The 15,060-nt window shown below is 41.6% G+C and overlaps 1 protein-coding gene across 4 annotated transcripts in view; it reads right to left on the minus strand.

Annotated features, from left to right (window-relative positions):
- The window catches only part of Cpq (carboxypeptidase Q), a 361,963-nt gene that overhangs the window by 21,148 nt on the left and 325,755 nt on the right, over window positions 1-15,060 (minus strand). The gene's annotated exons all lie outside the window — the stretch shown is intronic.

Raw genomic sequence — 15,060 nt, forward strand, 5'->3', positions numbered from 1 at the left:
ACCAAAATGTTTGAGGAAAAGCAGTGCGAAGGGCCTCAAACTTCTTTTCCCATAGAGATATTCCCTACTGGAAGTCGTACAGTTTTCATTTGCAGCTGGTGACTGTTTACTTAAGACCTTGGTTGTGAAGATTCAGTTTAAATATGCATCAGTGAATTCGGCGGCCATTACATGCTGGTCATTACATGCTGGCCAAGCGCAGTAATGAGTCTGGCTGGCTCCTCAGTCTGAATCAGTATCCACAGCAGACATTCTCTCTGACTGGCAGGCAGCCCTAAGGAATTCAGACATCTAGCTAGCCCCTCTCCTTTTCCTCCCAAACTCAGCTAAGCTGTAGTTCTTAAGACCCGGATGTCTCTAATTTTTCTCCTTTGGAATTCTTACTGTGATCTTCATGTTTTCTTGTTCCTTTGAGTCCATTGCTCAGGCACATATATTCCCCCTTTCTGTCTCATTTCTTCTCTTCTGATTTTCCTTGACCCCCATCCTTCTGCCTTTACATCCTCTTGCCAATCAGCATGTCTCACTTTCCTCTGCATTTCACGTTCTTCTTTTGCATCCTAATCTTTCATGCACAACCTTTCCTCCTGCTTGGCAACTCATGCTTTGTACTGCAGCTTGTGAAATTACTTCAAGAATTTAAAAAGCCAATGGCAACTACACTGTTTTATTTTGTATAAAACCAGATATTCAAGGTAGAAACTCCATTTCCTTAATGTGCGATGACAAAGAGTTAATGCCATAAATTAATTAACGCTGGCGGAGATGGCAGACAGAAAGCCAGTCTGTATCTCAGTGCCAGTGGGACTAGGAAGCAGGTGGTGTGGGTAGGGATACATATCTCCACCCAACCTAGCAGCACTGAGCTCACTGATAACACAGCCTGTTCATGCCTGAAGAAAATCCATTTATCTTCTACTGAATGCCAAATGAAGGCTAAGTCAGGTAGTGATCTACTCTTTGGAGGACAAATGTTAAAACATTACAGGAGCTTGGTGAGACCACCGAGGGGTCCAGATGTAGATTTGAGAGCATCTGAGTTAGCAAAGGTTATTCATACTGAGTCACTCATGTCTATTCATCGGCTGAGGTGCTCCGAATATTCTCTAGATTCCCAGACATTCTGCTTGCATAAAACCGGGGTAACAAGGACCCATGGGCTAGAAGAAAACTGCTCCAGGCTGATAAGCCTTCAATAGATGCTCTGCATTTTCAGACTCACACCTGCTGGTATAGCTTTTGATGACAAAACACAGCAGTCGGGCAGTGCCGGTACCAATAACTACCTTGGTAATGAGCTTCTGCCGTGTAGTGTGTAGTCCGGGCTGTAGCTCGGAAAGCAGAAGAGGCACAAGAGTAGCTTTGGAGCTTTCTTTGCTATGAGCAGGGTGCAGCTCAGAGGCAGACTGCTTCTCCTCCCATGCTGCCTTTCCCCCCCTCTTTGGTTTAGCATATTCCCATTGTGAAGCAGGATAGAACAGAAGACAGGTGCTCTAGTGGAGGGCTGCACACAGAAACTGTCCAGGAGGAACTCCAACTTCTGTCTTGTGCTCTGTGTACTACAGAACAGAAATGCTATACGCAATAAAATGCAGACAATACAGGAAAACAGATACGGTTTAGGAAACTGAGGGGGAGGAGCTGAGGCAGGCCAGAGCAAGGAAACAAAATGAGGACATTGTTTGTAAGGGGACTGCAACAATGTTGAACCAGAGAGGAGAAAACGCCCACTGAGAATGAAGGGACGTATCATGTCAATGCAGACAACTGGCGGTGACATCACTATTGCAGACACAGAAAAATTAATAAATTGGGATGAGGGATAACTAAACATTTAATATTTTTACTTCATGTAGAGAAATACACTGGATCTACCAGGATAAAATTACTAGCTACTAGACAAAATAGTAACAGAGAAAATAAACACATTGACCACCTTCTGTGTGCCATATGTTATGATGTATTGCCTCATTTAATCTCAAACATCCCAGAGCTGGGACAGATCAAGTGTCCTTTATAGATGAGCAAAAATTCTCAAGTTCAAATGGCTGCTCAGCAAACAGCACAGGTCTAGCTTGAAGGCAAACTCTACTTCCTCCCCACAAACTGCAGTGTCTTGTGGGACAAAGTCCTAGCATGCTCTAGAACAGAAACCGGCACTGAAGGATCACCAACATGTGACAGCTACTTTGGAATATTTTCTCACTTTGTTCAGAGACAATAATTCCAATTTCACTAGCAGGCAGAAGGGTTGACTGACACAAAGTGCCAGGCTCCTCCAAGGACAATTCAAATCACCACCAATACCAATTGTGGGTCCTGGGTTGGTAGTAATGTGGACCTTCAGCAGTTCAGATCCTTCCTGAACAGGGAGTTATGATTTGAAAGTTCTAGGGAAAGAAACCAGGTAGAAGCTCTAATGAGACTTCTTGCGTACACATCCATGACTTTCACGGTAGGTGTCTGGTGTCCTTTCTGAGGCCAAAACTCATAATAATAATTGTCCCCACAGATGGAATGGGCCTACTCTTTGGGACAGATCTGAATGAGAAACCTATAGTGTAACATCATAGCTTTCCATATTTTTATACCAGCCTAGATTAGAGGCCACTTTGTAAATTCTTCTTCTCAATTTGGTCTTAGGGAGAAAACTAGAGATGCAATGTGCTTTGCACTGGGTTGAGAAGTAGGTGTGATTATCTGCATTTGGAGTGGACAGTTTAGGTGACTTGTTCAAGGCCACCCTCCGCTATGAATGGATCACAGGGTTTGGCTATATATAGACCCTGCCACTCCACAATCTCCATCACTTAGAACCAAGCTCTATAATCTTCTGTAAATTGGGGGTTTAACCCACTATATTACAATTCTATATCATAATTGTGAAGTCACATCAGTAAATATTGTACCCACATTCCTATTACTCGCCTTAGATCCTATGGTCATATCTCAGCAGATTGAATTTATTCTTCCTACCATTACAGACCTATTCCTGTTGCTTCCATCTGAAGGAAATTCACCCTTTCCATAAGAACCACCTTTCCCCCATTTACCATCAAACCTCTTACTTTCTTACCTGTTCTCTCCAATTCTTCATTTCTGACTCATTCTCTGCCTCCCTCTTACTGATTCTTTAAAATAGCACTTGCCAAGCTCACCTTGCTGGTCACTGAAACTAATGGGCAAAACTGTCTTTCTGAGGATGCTTTCTAGATTGAATAACTTTTTTGAAGGACTCTTCTCTTACTGAGTCCCTGCAGGGAATTCCTTCCTCCAGTTGACTTCACTTCCTGACTTCTCTTTTTCAGTCTTCTCTGGATTTTCCATGTTTCATCCCTCTTGAATTATCCGAAATATTACTGGGGCAGCGTTTTATCAAATTACTGATATTATCTCCAGACCTAGTCTGAGACCCAGACATGGCTTGCCCCTACCCAGACCTAAAGGTTCTTCTCTCCTTCATGAAAACACTTGGATTGTGTCAGAGGGAAGAGCTTGGTAATTTGATAATTGAGAGTTACCCTCAAACACAGACAGCGACAGCATAGAGCAGAACAAGAGGTGAGAGACCAGCTCCTCAGCTGGACAACCCAGTCACTAGGCTCTAAGTCCCAAGGCAAACCCCTGGGCCCCTCCCCGACCTGTACCAGCTGGCAAGTAAACAGGCCTTCTGCAGGCAGGCTGCTCCAACAACCTCCATAGGACTCTGTAATCTACAATTCCCAACCCACCCCCAAACCCACTGATTCCCCCATGATCTCAGTGACACTCTGAGACACAGACTATGACGGCACAGAACAGACCAAGAGGCGAGAGTCCAGCCCCTCAGCTGAACAACCTAGTCTCTAGGCCCTAGCCCTGGGGCCAAAGCACCATCTTATTAGATGCTGAAAAAGCTTTTGATGAAATCCAACACCCCTTCATGATAAAGATCTTGGAGAGATCAGGGATACCAGGAACACATCTAAGCCATAATAAAATCAATATACAGCAAGCTGACAGTCAACATAAAATTGAAGAGAAACTCAAAGTGATTCCACTAAAATCAGGAAGAAGACAAGGCTATTTACTCTCTCCATATCTATTCAATATAGAACTGGAAATTCTAGCTAGAGCAATAAGACAACAAAAGGAGATCAAGGGGGATACAAACTGGAAAGAAAAAGTCAAACTTTTGCTTTTTGCAGATGATATGAGAGTATACATAAGTGACCCTAAAAATTCTTCCAGGGAACTCCCATAGCTGATTAACAACTTCATTAATGTTGTAAGATACAAGATCAACTCAAAAAATAAGTAGTCCTCCTATATACAAATGATAAAAGCACTGAGAAAGAAATCAGAGAAACATTATCCTTTATAATAGCCACAAATAACATAAAATATCTTAGGGTAATACTAACTAAAGAAGTGAAAAATGTGTATGACAAGAACTTTAAGTGTTTGAAGATAAAAATTGAAGATATCTGAAAACAGAAAGATCTCCCATGCTCTTGGATAGGTAGGATCAACAATAAAAATGGCAATCCTATAAAAAGCAATCAATAGATTCAGTGCAATCCCCAACAAAATCCTAGTACAATTCTTCAAGACCTCAAAAGAACAATTCTCCTTCATATGAAAAAACAAAAACCCAGGAGAACCAAAACAATTCTATACAATAGAAGAACTTTTGGAGGCATAACCATCCCTGACATCAAGTTCAATTATAGATCTACAGTAATGAAAACAGCTTAGTATTGGCATAAAAACAGAGAGGTGGATCAATGGAATTGAATTGAAGACCCAGGTATTAATTCACACACCTCTGAACACCTAAGTTTTGACAAAGAAGCTAAAATTATACAATGGAAAAAAGGAAGCATCGTCAAAAAATGGTGCTGGCATAACTGGATGTCAACATGTAGAAGAAGGGAAATAGAGCCGTATTTCTTGCCAATGCACAAAACTCAAGTTCAAATAGATCAAAGACTTCAACATAAATCCAGTCACACTGAACCTCATAGAAAAGAAAGTGGGAAGCAGCCTTGAATGAATGGGCACAGGAGACTACTTCCTAACTATAACACTAGTAGCACAGACACTGAGAGTAACAATAAATAAATGGGACCTCCTGAAACTGAGAAGCTTCTGTAAGGCAAAGTATAGTGCTATATTATTTGCATTTTGATAAATAAATCTTTTTTTTTTTTGGTTTTTCGAGACAGGGTTTCCCTGTGGTTTTGGAGCCTGTCCTGGAACTAGCTCTGTAGACCAGGCTGGTCTCGAACTCCCAGAGATCCGCCTGCCTCTGCCTCCTGAGTGCTGGGATTAAAGGCGTGCGCCACCATCGCCCGGCGATAAATAAATCTTGCCTAAAGACCAGAGGCAAAGCTAAAACCACTAGAGGTCAGGCAATGTTGACACATACCTTTAATCCCAGGATTTGGGAGACAGAGGCAGATGGATCTCTGTGAGTTCACGGCCACCCTGGGCTACACAAGATCAATACAGAAATAAATCAGGTGGTGGTGGCCTACACATTTAATCCCATTACTAAGGAGTCATATGCCCTTAACCACAGCACCAGAGGGAATATAAAATGAGAGGAGACAGAAGCTGTCTCTTTAATCTGTGGTCGCCAGCCTTGGTAGAGTTAAAACTTCTCTAATGGTTTGGCTGCTTTGCTTTTCTGGTTTTCAGGTTGAACTCCAATTTCTGTCTCCGGGTTTTTATTATTCATGTTACAGCAGAAGACACAGTCAATAAGACAAAACTGCAGTCAACTGAATGGGAAAAGATCTTCACCAACACCACATTGGACAGAGGTTTGATCTTCAAAATATATAGAGAACTCAAGAAACTAGACATTAAAATATAAAATAATCTAATTAAAAATGGAGTACAGATCTAAACAAAGAATTTTCAACAGAAGAATCTCAAATGACCAAAAGACTTTTAAGGAATTGCTCTACATCCTTAGCCTACATAGAAATGAAAACCAGATACCATCTTACACCAGTTAGACTAAGATCAAAAACACCAAGGATAGCTTATGCTAGAGAGGATGTGGAACACTCCTTCCTTGTTGATGGGAGTGCAAACTTGTACAGTCACTTTGGAAATCAATGTGGCATTTTCTCAGAAAATTAGCAATCAATCTATCTCAAGATCCACCAATACCACTCTTGGGCATATACCCAAAGGATGCTCAACCGTACTGCAAGGATATTTGCTGAACTATGTTCATAGCAGCATTATTTGTAATAGTCAGAACCTGGAAACAACCTAGATGCCCCTCAACCAAGAATAGATAAAGAAAATGTGGTACATTTATGCAATGGAGTATTACTCAGCGGTAAAACAATGACATCTTGAAATTTGCAGGTAAATGGATGGAACTAGAAAAAAAAACATCCTGAGTGAGGTAAACCAGACCCAGAAAGACAAAGACTTTATGTACTCGCTCATAAGCAGATATTAGACATAAAGGATAACCAACTTGCAGTCCACAAACACAGAAAAGCTAAGTAACAAGGAGAACCCTATGAGAGACATACATGGATTGCCCTCGGAAGAGGAAATAGAGAAAATTTATTGAGAAAATTGGGAGCAGGGGTGGGAGGAGGACAGAAGGGGATGGAGAAGGAAAGGGATTAGGAGAACATGGGGGAACGGGATGGCCAAGATGGGGCAAGGACAGAGAGGGAGAACAAGGAAAGAGATATTTTGATTGAGGGAGTCATTATTGGGCTAGCAAGAAAGTTGGCACTAGGGAAATTCCTAGGAATCCACAAGGATGGCCCCAGCTAAACCCTAAGCAATAATAGAGAGGGTACCTGAATTGACCTTCCCTTGTAATCAGATTGATGATGATGACTACCTTAATTGTCATCATAGAACCTTCATTCAGTACCTGATGGAAGCAGATGCATATATACACAGCTAAGCACTGGACTGAGCTCACATAGTCCAATCAAAGAGAGGGAGGAGTGATAATATGAGCAAAGGGATTAAGACCATGATGGAGATACCCAGAGAAACACCTGACCTGAGCTAGTGGGAGCTCACTGACTCTGGACTGACAGCGGGGGAACATGCATAGGACCAAACTATGCCTTCTGAACGTGGGTGACAGTTGTGTGGCTGGGGCAGTCTGTGCGGTCATTGGCAGTGGGACCAGGACTTATCCCTAGTACCTGAACTGTTTTTTTCAAGCCCATTCTCTTTGGAGGGATACCTTGCTCAGCCTAGATATGGGGTGGGGGTAGGGGTAGGGGCTTTGTTCCTGCCTCAAAGTGATATGTCAGACTTTGTTGATTCCTCATGGGAAGCCTTACCCTCTCTGAGGAGTGGACAGTGATGTTGGGGGCAGTGAGAACCCAGATCCTGAATTTCTTTTAATCTCCTGAACTGAGTGCCTACAGCTGCTCTGAGCACGAGACCTTCAGGAGTTCCTGATGACAGGAGAGTGGTTTCTGGTGGGTTTGGCTGGGGTGTGGCTATCTCTATATAATCTGCCCCTGAACACAATAAAGGGGCATTCTTGGGGAATTTAAGGATGACCCATGTTGCTGTCTCTCTCTGTCTGTGTATTTTAACCTCCAGCCCCTTGCCCGAAGCTCAGGAACTGGGTGCCAGTGCACAGAGCGCAGACATGGGGGCACAGTGTGCGGCATAGGGAGAGGGGTGTGAGAAAGGTGGGGGAAGCAGGAGGAGGGGAGGGAGTAGGAACTGGGATTGGTATGTAAAATGAGAAAGATTATTTTAAAATAAAAGAATAAAAAAGGAAAGCTACCCTCTTCTGAGACATCACTAGCTCATCTGTCTTCTCTGCCTGGACTCCTGCCTACTCACTGAGGCTATTGCCTTTTCTGCCAAGACTTCCCATCTATTCCAGCTCAGCTCCATATTCACTGTTACCTTCCTAAACATAGCTGGGTCCTCTCATTGATTTATTTATTTAAGCTTTTGATAGTTTATTATGAGAAATCTCTACTGCGAGCTTTCATAAAAGGGCCACTATAATAGTGCAAATGCTTCTCAAACTGTAATGAGATTATGTCTTGAGAAAGTTGACTTACGCTGGAAAATGTCATGTGTGGAAAATGCAAGGAAGACACCTAACCTATTGAGCATCGTGGCTTAACAATACAATGCCCTGCAGAGCAAGAGGTGTTTGATTATTGATGGCATGTCTGGCTGAGAGTTGTGGTTCACTGATGCTACCCAGAAGAGAAGGAGGAAAAAAGGGAAGGAGGGAGGGAGGGAGAGAGAGAGAGGGAGGGAGAGAGAGGGAGGGAGGGAGGGAGAGAGAGAGAGAGAGAGAGAGAGAGAGAGAGAGAGAGAGAGAGAGAGGGAATGCACATGAGAGATCATATCTATGAGGCACGGGTTGAGATCAACCTCCAAAGCATGCTTCTACTGGATATATACCATATTCATCCCAACTGTATGGTTGAAAATCCCATGCAAAAGATTGTGATCTTTCACTCTCATTTCAACCTTATATTTCTTACTCTCTTACTTTCTTCTTTTCCAAACAGCCCAGCTTCTTTTATTGTGACATGCTTTCTTAGTTTTGTGCCTTCAATGGGTTTTCTCTTTCCCCCCTGCTGTTCAGCTGATTTCTAGGGAACTATTACTATCTTAAAGGTCACTTCTTCCTGAAGGTCTTTGCAGATGACAACTTTTGTCTCTCAGGTTCCACCGTAGTCCCGTGTACTCTCACGTGAAAGGCAGTGAGGGAGTGCTTATAACCATGTCTACCTCTCCTAGTAGAATATAAACCAGAGGAGAGCATTGATTCTATTAGGGCTACCACCAGCCCTTATCACACTGTCCAGCAAGAATAACAGTGTTGAATATTCTTTAATGAATAAACAATTTTAAAGAATGAGACGTGGAGAGAGGGTGGAGTACCACAGCTTGAAGATCAAATAAGGCAGTAAGGGAGGATGGCTACCTCTGTTCTTCTAGATGAGGATATTCAGGAGACCAACATAGACAAATGGCTGTTGAAAGAGAAGATTGCCTTCTGGGTTGCCTTTCTGGAAAATATCTGATGTATCCAACCAAGAATCATGTGTATTTTAAGAGTGAGAGAAAATAAGAGAAAAGAAAATCCGTACTATAGCCCTCTTCTCTATTCTTGCGTAAGATATTTGCTGAACTCAAGCCAGATGTTTCTATGTCTCCACTGGAGCATGCACAGCCTGCATTGCTGACACAAAGCAGTGTGATGTTACTCAATGCCTTCCACACTCCCACAAGACCACAGGCTTCAACATGTGTTCTTAAATGACCCCTTGCCCTGCTCTGACTGGTGAGTGGTGAGGCATGTTTTGAAGCCACATGTTACTTCAATATGACGTAGAAGGCAGAGAAGCTGGGCTAAAAACAGAGTGGCTCGTTATGAGAAAGGGACATCAAAAGAAAGCCTGCGTAGCAGCTGGCTGGTTGGGATGAGGCCACAGGCATCTGTGGGACACTTGTAAGCTAGGGAATTCTCCTGCGCTAGGATGAATATAGAAGTCCGGGGAGATAGGCTAGGGCCATCTTCTCTCCTGGGAAGTTCATGATCCATTATTTATAATGGAGAACAGTTACTACGCAGTTAACTGCTGAGAAAGTGTCACTAGACATTGAGATCTGTGCTAGGCCTTGATTTCTCTTCTAGGAGGGAAAATGTGAGAGCAAGCTGAGTAGGAATCTCATCAGAGTGTGGAAAAAGGCATGGGAGGCGATATAGGTGAAGTATACTCAGAGACTGAAGATGAGACCAGCATGGGCAAATAGGCCGGCTCCAGTCATGGACAACTGGACTAAGTTGAGACAGGACAAGCATGCCCTACAGTGTTCCACAGGTAAGATCAATGGCTCATTTGCCCAGCTTCAAAAGGCTGCAAACAGCTATTTTTTATGTTGGAAAAGAAATCCAATAATTTGTATCACTTGCTGCTATGAGTCTGATAAAAAGCCTTCCTGAAGACTGTAACAAATGGCTGCAGGAGCCCTGCATTCATGCTGCAATATTATAATGCACTGCCTGTGAGTCAGATCATATCGATTCCTTGGAACACTCAGCCGTCTTCAGAATTCCTCAGTCCTTGGTTGCTTTACTAGGTCTCATTTTATTGAGTTTAGATTTACAGGGAATCAGCTATACAGTAGACTGTGGGTGTATAGTGATGGAGGAACAACTGTGTCCCTTCAGAAGCTCAGAGGGAGGGGTGGCAGAGTAGGAACGAATACAGAACATCACCGTCAGTGTGAACGGAAGCATGGAGAGGACCCTAAACATTCGAGGTGTATGTGGAGCAAGTGGGACTCGCACTGTTGCTGGTGGAAAGGAAAAATGCAAGGGGGGAAAGTCACTTTGTAAAATAACTTGTCTGTGTTTACAAAGTACCAGTCATAGCTATTTCCCAAGATAAAGCACATGCCCATAAACAAACTGCTTGTACCAGCATATACACAGCTTTCTGAGTTTTATGTCAAAAACTGAAGAAGAGGTTAAACATATATCTAAGGGTAAAATGAATGAACAGGTTGTAGTTTGTGGATATTATCCAATTGTGTTCATCAGTCAAAAATAATAAGCTTCCAATTAACGCAACACCATGAATTACTATCGAAAAGCTGCAATACTAAAGAAATACAATCATTGATCTTCTTGATTACCAAATTCAAATTCAGGCCAAAGAAATCCCAGCAACACCATTCGGAACAGTAATGTCTCTGGGAGAAGTTGGGATTAACTGGAATGGAGTGAGGATGATGGCTAGGGTGTTAGAAACTGATCTTTATCTGGATGTTGTTTGTACAGGCTACATGATTTTCAAATGTTATCAAACTTGGCACTTTACTATGTGACAATTATATCTAAATACAATAAGATGAAAAGGAGAGTTACAGAAAAGAACAATGAAATAACACAGCTATACAGAAGTACTTCCTTGTCTAGACTTCATGGAGAAGAAACTTTAAAGAATCCTCATTCTAGGGAGAGTAATCCAGAAGGATGGAGCAGAAAGAGGGAAGTGAGACGCCTGGAAAGCATATTATGGGGGATAAGACCACAAAGGTAGGGTGTATATGTCATAACAGGTGGTTTGTCATAGGTGCCAAACACATTGATCACATATTCCATAGGATTTTCCAAGAAATAAAAGGGAAATAGAAAGATAATTTAAGGGGATTGAAAAGGACCTCTGTATTGGACCTTTTCTATGGAAAAAGTTTCTTACATTCACTGTATGGAGTAAAACATCAATTTAAGGTGAAACACTGGAGTTCAGATTATTTGTAGTGAATATATTGTGTTTTTATTGGGAGGAATGATATTTCATAATGACAATTAAAGTAGGTAGGCTAGAAACATATTTATACCTAGTACATAAAAAGCAAGGACTAGCTGGGTAGTGGTGGCACACACTTTAAATCCCAACACTTGGGAGGCAATGGCAGGAGGATCTTTGAGGCCAGCCTGGTCTACAAGAGCTAGTTCCAGGACAGGTTCCAAAGCTACAGAGAATTCCTGCCTTGAAAAATAAAAAAAAAAGCAAGACCTAAAGAATTAAAGAGGAAAAGAAAAAAGAAAAGAAAGAATCTTGATTGTTAGTACCAGAAACTGATATTTGTGTCTGATATTTGAGGAGACAGATATGTTTGCCTTGATTAGAATTAGATTAGAATATTGATTAAAATATTGCACCATTATTTTACATAAAAACATCATATAACAGGCAATTAATACGTAAAATTTGTATGTATCAAGATTTTAAAAATCTTTTTAAAATAGAAAATAAAAACATTTGTTTGTAACATAGGCTAAGTCATGGAGAAAGTGTTAGAAAGAGAGGAAGCCTTTCAGGGAGCCAGGTTCTTGTTTTCTTACTGGAGGAAGGAGGGGAAACCTGCTGCCCCTTTGTCAAGAAAGAAGATGGAGAAACAAGCTAAGCTGGAGAAGAAAATTGTGAGAACCATAATGGACATCCCTGCGTCTCAAAGCAGTGGAAGGAATCAGGAAGCATTCTGTCCTTCTGAGAGTGAGGAAGAGGAGGGGACAATTCAGCACTCAGCGATGAAGAAGTCGGGGATACAGATTTTAGTGTTGTGGGCAACTACATCTTGGAATCCAGGCAGAGTCACCAAAGTAGCTGTGGGAACCCACATGCTGTCTGTGGGATGACAGTACCACATAAAGGAATTATGAATGGTATTTTCAATATGTAGTTTGGAGATGAATTATAAACAGCTTTGTGATGCCAAATCACAGCTTTCAAGTAGGTTCCTTCTAAATCTTATTTAAAAGCCATTTTTCACCCATAGTAAGGTACAAAGGCAACCCCAAGCCCTTTAATGAGCTCCTCTAGCACTGGAGGTCAGGCTGCGTCTGCCTGTATTATCTGCCCAGTTCCTTAGTTTGTTTTATCTGTTTGTTTGCTTTTAAAGGACAGGATCACAAACACGCAGGCTAGCCTCGAACTCACAGGAATCATACTGCCACAGCCTCTCAAGTTGCTAACATCACAGGCATGTGCTACCACTTCTGGCTGAGTTCCTTAGGTCTCTAGAAAAAGCACCAAACTGTTAAGCCTGTAATCTGCCACTGTTCACACAAGTACTGTTTATAGCAGCCCAAAGGTAGAAACGATGGAAATGCCTGTGAACTGAGGAACAGACAACAAAAGTCCATGTTATACAACAGGATGCTAATCGGCCTTAAAATTAAACTGTAGCACCTGCTACTATGTGGCTGAACTATTATATTACTATTAAGAGAAAGAGACAAGTATTCGGTGGTCCCACCTTTATAAGCAGGAAGAACATTCAAATTTATAGAGAACAGAAAAATGGTTTTTTTTGGGGGGGGCTAGATGAACAAGGAAATAGTCATGGTTTTTATTGTTTCATGGGTATAGTATTCAAAATGTCAGTATGGGAAAATCAAAGACATGTTTACATGGTGGTGATGGACAATATGAATGTACTTAATGCCCCAACTTTATACTTAAAATGTCTAAAGCAGTAGATTTCACATAATGTGTATCTTGGCACAACTAGAAAAACTCCAATATTTCAGCAGTAAAATGTAGTACTATGGGTTCTTTTTTTTTTTTCGAGACAGGGTTTCTCTGTAGCTTTGGAGCCTGTCCTGGAACTAGCTCTTGTAGACCAGGCTGGTCTCGAACTCACAGAGATCCGCCTGCCTCTGCCTCCCGAGTGCTGGGATTAAAGGCGTGCGCCACCACTGCCAGCTAGTACTATGGGTTCTATGAGTTCTATAACACTATGAACTGGGAAAGTCTCTGCCTGCCCACCTGCTGTGGGTTGCTGTGATCTGTATCCTAACCTACAATCAATGTTTCTCCAATCAATACACTAAATGTCAGATGTGCATTTTTGCTGATGAAATTAGTGGTGTTATTTAGTCCAGTGATCCCTTTTAGTAAAAGGCTCTCTTTAGTGAGATTACAGGTATTCATTATACATGGGTTCACAGAAATATATTTGAGACACTCCTGTAACTGCTTTATTGCAACACAGAACCCAGCTGATTCTATAGTCTTCACTTTCAGGAATGTTAACCTTCGCTAAAGTCCTCAAGAATCCTGTGCTCGGCCAGGGACACTGAGGAAGCTTCATGATGGTCTTCATGAATATCTTGCACAAGATGGTGTTCAGAATTCTCAGAGTATAGACCTAAAACACATTCAAATTTGGCAAATAATCATAAACGCCACAAGTTCACTTGTCAATGAATGTTTGCTAAGTGGATATTTTATATGTGATGATGTTTGTCAGAGGTTTTGCTCATCAACATCTAGTCATAAAGTTGTCAGCTGAGTTGCAATCCTAACCTCAAAACAACCTCAGGTGGTCACAATTGAGCTGAGAGTCATGCATTGCTGAATCAGTTAGCTCATGGCCACCAGGGTACAGGACAGGGAAATTCTAGCATCAAAGGACATGAGCAATGAAATAATAAAGTATTGGCTTATGATCAGGTTGTGAGTCTTAGGAAGTCACATTGAGATAGTGTACTTAGATCTCCCCCTTGACTTCAGAAAGAAATAAAACAAAAACAAGACAAAACAATAACGAAACCCTCAGAGTTCAGAGGTTCTCCATGATCTTCCCAAACAGACACCGAAGGGAAACTGATATCATAGTTGCTGAGAAGACACCCACATACTGAGTTGTGTCAGGAATGCAATAGCTGCTTTAACACGTGCTAGATATCATGAATATCCCTAAGAAAGTACATACTGTATACCTGCTTTCAGAGAGATCAACTCCATTTATACCCCATGGTCCTTAACATTCCTTACAAGATGCTGGCCATTTGAAACTAAGAAGTCTGCTGCTAAAGGAGAGGAGTTAGGAGAGAGAAAAGAATAGACATGATGTAAACATAGCACTAAAGTATGAAAGTCTAAAAGAATTAAAAGTTTAAACTAAAAACAAGGCAGTTATAGGCCACATAATATTCCGGCATTAGCGAAGCTCATACCTTGTGGTGGTTTCATAAGGTGTGATAAGGCTGAAAAATTCTTCCTGTGAACATTTTAATGTCACAGCGGAATGTGCTAGTCATGTGTCTATGACAAACTGTTCTGCCAGTTTATAAAAATAAAGCATATAACCACATACAGTACATGACTACTGCAATGGCAAAGAAAATAAAGGCAAGGATTTTTGTCTTTCTGAACTGTAAAAGAACAAATTTGCATTGTTAAAAGCCGTTAGGTTTGTGATGATTCATGACAGTGGTGACAGGAATCTGACACAGTCAGACATCACCAATTACAAGAACACATGATGTCTGTCACCCTTGCAAAGTCTAGACATGGTTCTGGTTGCTCTTTGTGGCCCAACTGGCTTAATTCTCCCAGCAACTTCTTGGAGAAACTATTTTTAATCTCCTCATTGTCTAAATGGGGACACTAGGATTAAAAGATAAGAAACTCGTAATAATGAGCTAACACCTGAATTTAGGCTGTTGCTACCCCTAAATCATGCTCCTTATTAAAACACTGAAACACAAATCCTTGAAACTCACCTGGAAGGGAGGTA

Source organism: Microtus pennsylvanicus, chromosome 2 (assembly GCF_037038515.1).
Source record: "Microtus pennsylvanicus isolate mMicPen1 chromosome 2, mMicPen1.hap1, whole genome shotgun sequence".
Lineage (NCBI taxonomy): Eukaryota > Metazoa > Chordata > Mammalia > Rodentia > Cricetidae > Microtus > Microtus pennsylvanicus.